General features: G+C 39.8%; 1 protein-coding gene across 13 annotated transcripts in view; it reads left to right on the top strand.

The window, feature by feature from the left end:
* The first annotated feature begins 2,037 nt into the window (after window positions 1-2,037).
* Window positions 2,038-10,756, top strand: part of ZBTB20 (zinc finger and BTB domain containing 20) — a 789,640-nt gene continuing 780,921 nt past the window's right edge. For 12 of the 13 annotated variants that reach the window (XM_045088067.1, XM_004761399.3, XM_013060902.2 and 9 more), the window contains exons 1-2: window positions 2,038-2,149; window positions 4,202-4,297. The gene's annotated coding sequence lies outside the window, so the exon portion shown is untranslated. The remainder of the gene's footprint in view (window positions 2,150-4,201; window positions 4,298-10,756) is intronic. The other variant, XM_013060906.2, reaches the window with a different exon arrangement.

Raw genomic sequence — 10,756 nt, 5'->3', positions numbered from 1 at the left:
TGCCAAAGATGTCTAATCAAAGGCAGGCATCTGTGTGCTTCCTTGTAAAATCCTGTTTTAGCAAGAACCCTGCTAGGTCAGTTTAGCAAGGACCTATCCCAGATATCCCAATCTGGTAACTCTTCCTATTTTAACAGGTTCCACATCCTTCACCATTCTCCAGGTGATGTGTGATCACTCTAGCCTGTCTTCAGCAAGAAAACCATTTTAGGTTGGTTAGCCAAAATTCCCACTCACCTCTAATGTTGCCTTGTAGTAATTTTCCATACAGTGACCCTCACCTTACTCCTTGGCTGAAATTCTCACTTGCCCATGATGCAGCTGGAGTTCAGGCCAATCTCCTGACCCACCGCAAAATTCTATCATCGTGGTCCTATCTATCTAAACTTATCTCAATGGTCCTGAATAAAGTCACCATCTCTATCTAGTGTCATGAATAGCTTTTTCTTTAATGCATGCTCTATGTGCCAACAAAGTCTTAGATAAAACTCAGATCTTAACACCAAATGCCTGTTCCATAAAAAATATTGTTTTCAAATTGAAAATATAGTAAATTCTTTGTATGCATGGTATTTTTCATAAAGTCCTTTCATTGTGAAAAATTCTTAGGAGTTCCCTAAAAAAATGCAACTTTCTTTCAGAGAAAAAATTTTTTTCCTTTGTATAGCGAAAGGAACCCCCTCCCCCACGTTACCCCTTTTTAGGAATCCTTCCTGAGCATCTTGCTGGCCTTGAGCCTCATTTTTTTCCCCCAATGTCTAAGCATTGTACTAACACTTGGTAAGAATTTGGCTCTGGGGAGTGCTATGTTGAGTGACAAATGGACGAGGATGAAGGTTTTATTGAAGCATCTGAACCACATTTAATTTTCCGTGTTGCTTTATTTGTTCCTTCTCGCCCTCAGGATATTGAATTTTGTGGGCTCCGGTTGTGTCGTCGGTACTTGAGGCGTTTAGTAATAAGAAACATAATCTGTTTTTCCCGTCAGGATAATATCCTCATTTTTATTAAAGGCGGCTTACTACGAACTGTTTCACACAGTGTTTTTCTAAACCTCCTGAACGGACCGATTTTCCCTGTGAGCCCTGGCATTGCTTCGGCGGCCTCTGCTGACCTCCTAGCTTGGCAACCTGCAGCCTACCCCGCAGGAATCAAGCCTGACCTAGCGTGGCCTTGCGCGCCACCGCCTCGCCAGACCCTCGCTCCCGCTTTCCTTCCACCTCCCTAGATCCAGATTCCATCCCGCTGCCTCAGCTGTCTGCGACAGCGACACCCCCTCCTCCCCTCCGCGGCTCCCCCCGCCAGCTCGCCGCGCCAGACAGCGGGTAACCGCCGCCTCCGCTGGGGCATCCCGGCTCCACAGGCCTAGCGCGCTCCAGACACCTGCCTCTCACTGGCCACGGAAGCTGCCCCTCAGCCCGCAGACCCCTCGGCAATTGGCCCCAGGCCGTCCCTCGTCATCCTCGGCCTCGCCGCGAGTCCCGCCTCCGTCGCCGGGTCATTTAAGTTTATCGCAAATAAATAAATAAAGGAGGAAATAGAAATGCGTAGAAAGTAAAAGCAGTCGGGAGGGGGCGGGGTGTGGAGGAAAAGGGGAGGAGGAGCGGAGGAGTAGACAACCAAACCTGCTTGTGTCGGTGCTGACCAATCATGGTTCACTCCAATCCGGTCTGACGGGCGCTCTCAACCAATAGCCCTCCACCTCTCGGATCACTGAACGACGAGTTACGATTGACCTCTCCAGAGTGGGCGAAGGTGCGGCAGAGGTGGGGGGGAGTGGGAAGTCTGCCGACCAATCGCCTGTTAACAATTCTCTGAGCGAAGTTTCCGTGCCCCAATGGATGTTTGAGATAGCGGATTGGGCCTCTTCTAGCCCAATCGAAGGTGGTAGAGATGAGGAAAGCAGCAGATGGGGGCGGGGACGGGGAGAGGAGGAGGAAGAGTGCATTTTGTTTATGGGCGGCAACCTCACGAGGGGCGTCCCACTCTTATTGGCTCACTGAAGTCAAGAGTGGCATAAGAACAACCCAATAGCGGAAAAAGATAGAGGGTTCCCGGCGTGAGGCACCCAATGTGGGCCTTCTGCCGAAGAAGTAGGGGCGGGGGGAAGTTTAGGAGTTGAGGAAAGAAGATTAAAGAGCGCGAGGAGGTAACCCCCAAAACTCTAATTTGTTGTGGGGCGGGCGGGAGGGAGGGGTGTGTGCGTGCGAGAGGGATGAGGCGTCTGCGAGGCACTGGAGTAGGGGGCGACGGGACGGGAAAGGAGGGGACTGGGGTGGGGTTGAGGGAACGAGTTAGAGTGGCGAGCCCGCGGGCTGCCGACTGGCCGAGCGCGCGCGCCCCCGCGCCCCGCCCCGCTCGCGCCCCCTCCCCCTGGGCACCCCTCCTCGCGCCGGGCGGCAGCTACGGCCTCGCGCGACCCGGCGGGGAGGGAGGGATTGCGGGAGGGTCCCGGGTCCTTGGAGCGGGCGGGCCGTCCCGCAGCTGGAAACGTGTCTTCTGCCTTCTTTTCTCTACTCCCTGCGCCTGGAGTTGCCGCTTCCAAGAAGAGGAGCTGAGGGGGACTAGCCGGGGCTCAGGAGCTGCTAGAGGCGCCGGCTTGTCTTCCGCCCCCTCCCTCCTCGCCCTCCCCCGCTTGCCGTGGCTCTCGCGGTCTCTGGAGCGTCTTCAGAGAACTGGGGGGGGCGGGAGGTGTCCTGGCCCCAGAGCCGCTGGACGCCCCTCCAGACACCGAAGCTACCGGCCCCCGCCTGCTTCGCTGCTACGACTCTAGAGGAGGGGGCTTGGGAAGGGAAGACACGCCTCTCCTTTCTCTCCTCCTTTGGGCCCTTTTGGAAACATTTTTAAAAATGTTTACGCTTTTCGATAGCTGAGATAGAACGGTTGGAAGCTTTTTGAAAGTTTAAAAGAAACGCACTCTCCCACATTGTTTAATGCATTACTGTCTGTGTGGCTTTCTGATCCTCTCCACCACCCACCCCACGCCTCCTCCCACGCTCCCTCCCACCCCACCCCCGCACCACTCCCCCCGCAGCTGTTATCCTTGTTAAGGATGCTGAAGAGGCAGGAGGCAGAGATTTTCTAAAAGTTCTATTGATAAACACACTTGCACAAACATATGCTAGGCACACACATAAACTATAAACATTAGCGAAAAACACAATATGGCGTACAGCTACACTACCTACCGCGGTAATCTGCTGGTCTCTTAACACTGAACCCTGCTGAATGGGGTCAGTAGCAAGATGACAGTTCTCTAATAAAAATCTAATTGAAACAGGAAGTAATTTGGAAGTCTGTGGGTTAAATAATATCCTCAGAATCAGCATTTGGCCTCAGCTAAATTGAACACGTCAACTTTCTAGACGTGTGAAAACTGTCTTCACTACTCTAGCCATTGAAAATACCAAGATGAAGCTAAAGGCGAGAGATTTTCTCTCTGTGTGATCGTGTGTAAGTTTCAGCTAATAAAATTATCAGGACTACTCGTTATCCCATGTTTTCAAGCTAGTTCTGTCCTAAAGTTACTGTCGTAACTTGTTGCCATCTAAAGTTTTAAAACAAATTGCGACGAACTAACATTTTGTAAAAAAAATTCCATAGCTGTGAACACTACATTTAAATAAGCAGTAACGTTAGCAAATTCAGTTAATAAATGGTTTACTTTCTTACCTCTTGCTCCTAATCCCCGATACCATTTGCTGTCACATGGGAATAGGTAAAATATACGCCCCACTGCCCCTCATAGAAGTTTGACCAGTCCAGATTTGGCTACTTTCTGCATTTCAGCTTTACATGTAGGTATTTCTGTATTTCTAGGAAAAGAAGGAAAAAAAAAAGCAGTTTACACTGATTTTTCAAGTCTTTGTTTGCTCTTTTGTTCTCAATCAGAATGTATCAAAGTTGATGCACAAATAGTGCATGGTGATAGCACTGTGCCCTCTTGGGAATGGTCTTCCCTCAGAAAAGTTTTTGAAATTGCCCTTGAAGAATTCCTGATGTTATTCATTGTTCAGACCTCAAGGTTTAATTCCTAAAATTGTAGTTGTGATAACCATTGAGCTCAATTTTGGAGGGCTTTAGGTTTAAGAATATATGGTGCTCAAGTAAACAGGTGAGAAGAGGAAAAGTGAATTTTCTAGAAATATATTAGCTGCTCAGTGAGTCCAGCAGTTGGGTGTTTTTGGTTTTGTGATTTCAGATCTCACAGACCAGTGGAATACAGGCCTTTTGCATATGAAGATCAGGTGAACAAGTTTACTGTGCACCAGCCTCCAAAGCAATACGCCCTTTCATGGTGAGGTCCCGATTTTAACAGACTAAAGAAAAAAGTTTAAGATTAAAAAGTTGTCAAATTTTATCCATCTTTGGGAAGAAGTCCTTATGCTTATCTGTCTAGTTCAGTTAAGATCGCAGTATTTTAAGAGTACGACTACAGCAAAAGAGAGTTCATGTGTGTGTATACTCACTAGCTACTGAAAGACAGTATGAGTTTAGAGAAAAGAAAAACTTATGTGTAAAAGTTATAATTTGGGGGGTATGTTTAGAACTACTAGATGTGGTGCCGGTTTACTATATAGTTAATTCAGAAAGTTTTTGTGACCCACAGGTATCCAACTAATCTTACCATCAAATTAATATGAGTTTGACTACTTGGTATTGGAATAAAAATCTAAGGAAAAATCCATTTTAAATGAATTATTTTTATCTCAGTAGTGAAAATCTGAAGAGGGCTTTCTAACCAATTGGACTTCGCAGAAAAAAAGGCTTGACTGAATAATTAGGTCAATTTAGAAGAGCATTAAAAGATACAACTTGCTTACTGTAAAGGATCTAAAATTCACAAGTGAATTACAAATTATCTCAAATATTTTAGAATAAGTGACAAAGAGAGACTTATTTAAAACATTTGGAATATAGAAGTGGAGCTTGATGGGCTCTGCTTTATTCTCTGAAATAATCATGCTTTTCTGAAATGGATGTTTAAATTTATGAAATTGTTCTAGACACTTTGGATGTAACAGTGAACAAGATATAAAATAACCTGCCTTTGTGGAGTTTATGTTCTAATGTCACATATAGTTTGCATACTTCAGATTGCTAGGAGAAGAGATTTTTGTATGCAATTTTAAAACCTACCAGTTTTTTCATTTTAGAGAGTACAATTTGAGAGAATTTACAGACGTTTGAGGAGCAGGGAGTTGTTTACTAATTGCCAGTGGTAAGAAAGGAAGAGCTAACTTTACTTGTACCCTTAGTTTTTGTTGTGAAACGTTCTCCATACATTTCAGTAGATCTTTTTAACTGCTAGAGGTTTTATTTTTTTCATAATTTTAAGCATACCTATGAAATAAAATATTACTTTATGTTAAAAAAAAAATCTGTGTCTTGGAATTTACTGTAAAATTCCGATGGAGCTTTTTATCTTGTTAGCAAATTGTGGTGAAATATAAGATAGAATATCTTAATTTTTCAGTAAGAATTTGTTTTAGGAGTATATCTGAAAAATGAACTGCCTAAATCTTTTTCAGTTGTGGTTTTATCCAGAGAAGATGGAAATTTGTTGTAATTAATTTATAGGTGACATTAAAGAGAGAGAAAGAGAGAGGCCTGCAAAAAATGCTTTGTTATTTAAACCTTTCTTTCAAACTACAAAAGCATTTGATTGGCACTTCTTTGATTTAATAGACCATTTGTAATGCAAGAGGAACATTACAGAGATTTTAGCATTACTTTAATCATTTAGTCTGTAGGTGTAAAAATCCTAGGTTTCTAACAGAAGGAAACTTGGTGCTTGGTTAACGGAGTGTATGATTTAACACTGAGTTTGTTGCTTTAAATAGTGGGTGTCTCACCTTTCCAAAACCTAGTTCAGAGTTCTAAAATAACAAGTTCTGATTTTTCGTTATTTTTCTTTGTCCCAGTGAGTCTTACTTTGTTAGCCAAATCAGTGTTCATTCTTAGGTAGGATAACTTCTTTTTTTTTTTTTTTTAAACACAATTCTCCCACTGCCAGTCCTCCCATCCCCTGCTGTGAAGGGCTTGAATTTCTATACCTACATTAGATCTCTATTTATGCTAATTTGTAGCATAATCATCTCCTCCAGAAAGGGTACGTATTAATGCACTTTAGAGAACAGTCGAGGTTGTTTCAGGCTATTTGTATACAGACCTGCCAGCATATGAAAGGTATAAATAGGAAGATTTAGGAAGAAAAGCAGAGGCTATACTAATGGAATACATTGTCTTAGATGAAAACTTTTTTTAAACAGCAAAGTGGAAGAATGGTTGCTGGAATGTTAAAAAACGAAGAGCTTTTTCTATTTTTAATGGTTGATTAATGTGTGTTTATCTGTATCTGAGTATACATTTATATATGAGCATTTTTGAAAAAAGACATATTTCCATATTGGATAAATAATTTCAGTCCTGCCTCGTGGTCCTTAATATGTTCCCAGGTGATTTTGTTTAACTCACTGTTACCTACCCAAACTTTGCTCCAAGCAACATAGAAACATAAGCTAATTAAATCTTTGTAAATTTTGTAATAATTTTGGATTAAAAGTTACTGGAAGTTTTTTTTTGAAGCATGATTAGCAAGCATCCCCTGAAATTAATGAAATCTAAAGTGAAGAGTTCTTAGAATCCTGGATTTACAGGACAATTGAAAGTTTCAAAAATGGATGTTCATAGGGCAAAAGACAAATCTTGATATCTGTCAGATTTTTATAATAATAAGCAATAAAATCAAATGACTATTAATATTCATATTTTTAAGGTAAGTGTAAGTATGTGTACACTGCATTTTAAATAAAAATTTGGGGTGTTATTGGCTAGACACAGTCATTTCTTTGCCAGAGATACTAGGCTGTGTGAAGGCTAACCATCTGTCAAGTGATGGAGACAAAGAAAGGTTTAATATACTAGTCTAAAATATCTACAAACTTGTTTTGAATTGTATTGTCATTTTGTTTTGGCCTTCGTACTCCATGTTGAATATGCACTGGGTCAGTCACCCCACTTTGTTTTGTGAACAAACTACTCAAGGTCTAGATAAGGTTATCATTGCAGCTGATGTGATCCAGGGCATGATAAAATATGTTTTGATTTTGCTTTCATGTGATGATCAAAAACTCACAAGTGGGCCACCCACTAGCAGTTACACAAATGACTTCAAGCACACTTATTTTCACCCACCCATTATGAATTTTGGGTGTCTTAACTCTTTTGCTTTATATATTCAAGCCTTGTATTTCAAACCCATTCCTGAACTGTTTGGGGGTGGGGTGGGGGGGAAGTAGCAACAGGAATCCAGATTGCCTGTTTTAGGTACAATATGGTGTGATGTGAAATTGAAACAGCAGATTGGTGAGAAACTTCAGTTTCAAACAAATATAAACTAGTTTGTTTAGTGAAGTTCTACACAAAACAGTAGTCTCTATTGACAGGGCAGGGTTTTTTTTTTCCGTACCTTCCACATCATGAGGTTACTGTGGTTCTTTGGGCCAGCGTTCTATTTCCAAATCACCATTTAGGAAAAAGAAGTCCTAATATTGATGATTAGAATGATATACTTAGATATAGCAGACTGAAGAATTATTTATAGCAGTGCTAATTATATCAATAAAAATAGCAATATTAATACTGTGAGTGTCAAAATCCATTCTTGACAGTATGAGGTAAACAGAACTATAGTCAAACAAAGCAGCCAGCCTGTTTCTACTGTCAGCTCATGAATATGCACTTCAGGAAAAATATACACAATTGGTTTACTGATTTAATCTCTTTTTCAATTACTTTTGACTTTTTAAAAGATGTTATTTCTAAATTCAGAAAATATTAAAAAGATTTAGATTTTTAGTTTTGAAATTCTTAGTACCATTTTCGTACTGTCATTAGTAAGTTTTTAGAGGCTTATATGTTCATAGTTAAGTACTTTCTAATTATCAGAAATTAATTTTCTGTGTCCCCCCATTTTTAGAACACAGATTACCATTGCACAGGGAAATTGGAAGAACCTTTAACAATTTGTAAAACAAAACAATACAAAACAAAACCCACTACCATACATGCACAGAGAACCAATAAATCTCTGGCTTTATTTAGACATTAAAAAATACCCGTTTCCATGGTTCTGATTTAAGGAAAAGCATAAATTTTCTTTGTAGTTTTCATTACTTCTCGTCAGTTTTTACAATTTTATGTTATTTAAAACTTATTTTCCTAGTAATACAAAATCATGTAAGTAGAAGTTATTAAATCCAAAGGTTTTCAGCTTGAGAGGACAACATCTAATCTTTTTATTAATCCCTCATCTGTTAGATTTAACTTTTATATTATTGCACATTGTCAGAAATCTCAGATGTGGAGTTAGGAGAGATTGTTCCAGGCCTAGTGCTGCCCAGTTGTATCATCTTGGGCCTGTCACATAATCTGAATCTCTGCCCTCTTCATCTTCAGGGTTTCTTCCAGCTTAATAATATCATCATGTTTCTTTTGACACTTGGATCCTTATTTTAGCTTTAAATATAATGACTGGAAGTGATATGTTAGGTACTGGGAAAGAGCACATGTAAAATATTTGATTTTGCTTTTTACTTTTAGTCCTTGATACAAGTTTCATTTTAGTGATACTTGCTTTCAAATATAGCATATCTATATAAGTATAGATACATAAAAATTAAGTACTTATAATCTTTGTTTATAACTATAATAAACTTACTATTTTTCATGAATTTTTCCTCAGCTCATTTATACTCTCGTGAAGCTATGTTGTTAACAGAATTTATAAACAGGATTCCTTGCATTTTATTCCACATAGAGTTGCTTAACTGGAAAAAGTGGGTAATAACAGAAGGAACTAACTCAGTCATTTTATCATTCTATGAAATATATAGATAGAGAAATAAATACATTTTTCAAAGAAGAAAGGTGAACTTGGTTTTTGTGTTTCTCTAAGCAAGAAATATACTCTGAGTACTCAGGAGCCATTAACTCCTGCATTTGAGTTTTGATCCTACATTATACCTATCCAGAAATAGATTCACATAGAACGGATGAAAAGGAGACAAAGAAAGTTGACTCTTATTTGATGAAGAAAAGTAGAAAGAATCTGTGTTAGAAAAGACCTAGCAAATATAGTACTGTCATATATAGAAACAAGGCCATATAGAATTCATTTGTACCTGCTTGTAGGTATTTATTTAGTGATAACCTCAAACTTTTCATTTAAAACTTCACTCTCAGTTTCTTTTTAACTGACTCACATTTCCTTTGCTGGAATGGTAGTGAGAGACTAAAAAACATCACATACTTTACCTATTCACAAATGGAAACCACAATCTCGAGAAAGCTCTACAATCCCTGGATCCTTCCTCTTCCCTATACCCACCCAGAGCTGTAGATGCTCTGGTACTAATTATAAATGTTTTATAAATCTCCTCAGAGGTGGAATATATGTAAATTTTCCAGTGTAGTAGGTAATGCTAACTATTCTGGCCTACCAAATATCTAGCCAATAGTGAGAAATGGCAAGAAAATGATTAGTTCCACTGTAGGGCACAAAAGATGATATGAGTGCTTCAATGCATGCAAATAGAGGAAAAAACATACTAAGGGATATTTAGAAGGGAAGCTGATTTTAGACTATTACTTAGCTGAAACCTGGCACATATATTGAGGAATTAATGTAAACTCTATTCTAAAGGCACTGTGCCAAAAGAGTTATTGGTAGGAAACATAGTGAAAATGAAATAAAATACATCTGTCATTGTACTAAAATAATAACAATAACAACAGCAGGTAACATATATTGAGCGCTTACTCTATACTAGGAATTGGTTATAGCTGCATATTTTCCCATTAATTCCATAATCCTATGAGACATGTACTTTTACTATGGCATTTTTAACCCACTGAGCTACCCAGGCGCCCCTTACTATGGCATTTTTAAAGGTAAGCAAGCCGAGACTCATAAAAGTTAAGTAAGTTTTTCAGAGTCACACAACTAGTACATAACAGCTGGAGATTCAAACTCAAGTTCAGCCTAAATTCTTAAGCACCACCTCACCATGACTCTATTCTGGGACCATTTTCACTTAGTGCTTGCCCAGATTAGTACAGGTAATTTTATTTCAAGAAAGGCGTAGTGGATTTGGAGAAGGCTTCAGAAAAGGGCACAGGGTGAAAGCTATAAGTGGGAGAAATGGTTGCTAGGGTAGAGTCTGTTTTTAAAATGTAACTCTCCAGTCTAGAATTACAAATGCTGAGAGGGAATTTGTCTAAAGGTTTTACAATGGATGGACTGGGTAGCTGCTGCCTGATTTGATTCTGTGGACAACAAGTGGAGCTGCGTAACATGTCAAAAAAAGCTGAGGAAATTGAGTAGGAGCAAGGCAAAGGAAGCATTAGATACTGGGAAACTTGGAAGGTAGACGTCAAAGAAGAGAACTAAATCTAAGCAGATATTGAGTAACAAGAACCAGGGAATCATACAGGAAAAAAGGTTGAGGCAGAACAGAAACAGTATCTTCAAAAGTGGGACAGATTTTGCTGACTTTGGAAGGCCTTTATGTATATTGTTTGTCCTCTTGTTTGTTTCAGAAAGCAGCACCTGGCTTAAGTAGGTGCCACCCAGAGTTTAGGATACAAAGATTGCTGTGTTTTTGGCACACACAAAAAAACATGGTCATCAGTAATAAAAATTAGGCAGTAAGTGTAGGTCTATCTCAAAGAAATGCAGTTTAGCACAGAAGTT

The sequence above is a fragment of the Mustela putorius genome, unplaced genomic scaffold (assembly GCF_011764305.1).
Source record: "Mustela putorius furo isolate JIRA1106 unplaced genomic scaffold, ASM1176430v1.1 tig00003834_pilon_pilon_pilon, whole genome shotgun sequence".
Taxonomy (NCBI): domain Eukaryota; kingdom Metazoa; phylum Chordata; class Mammalia; order Carnivora; family Mustelidae; genus Mustela; species Mustela putorius.
Note: the sequence above shows the minus strand (reverse complement) of the source record. Positions and strands in the feature narration are given on the sequence as shown.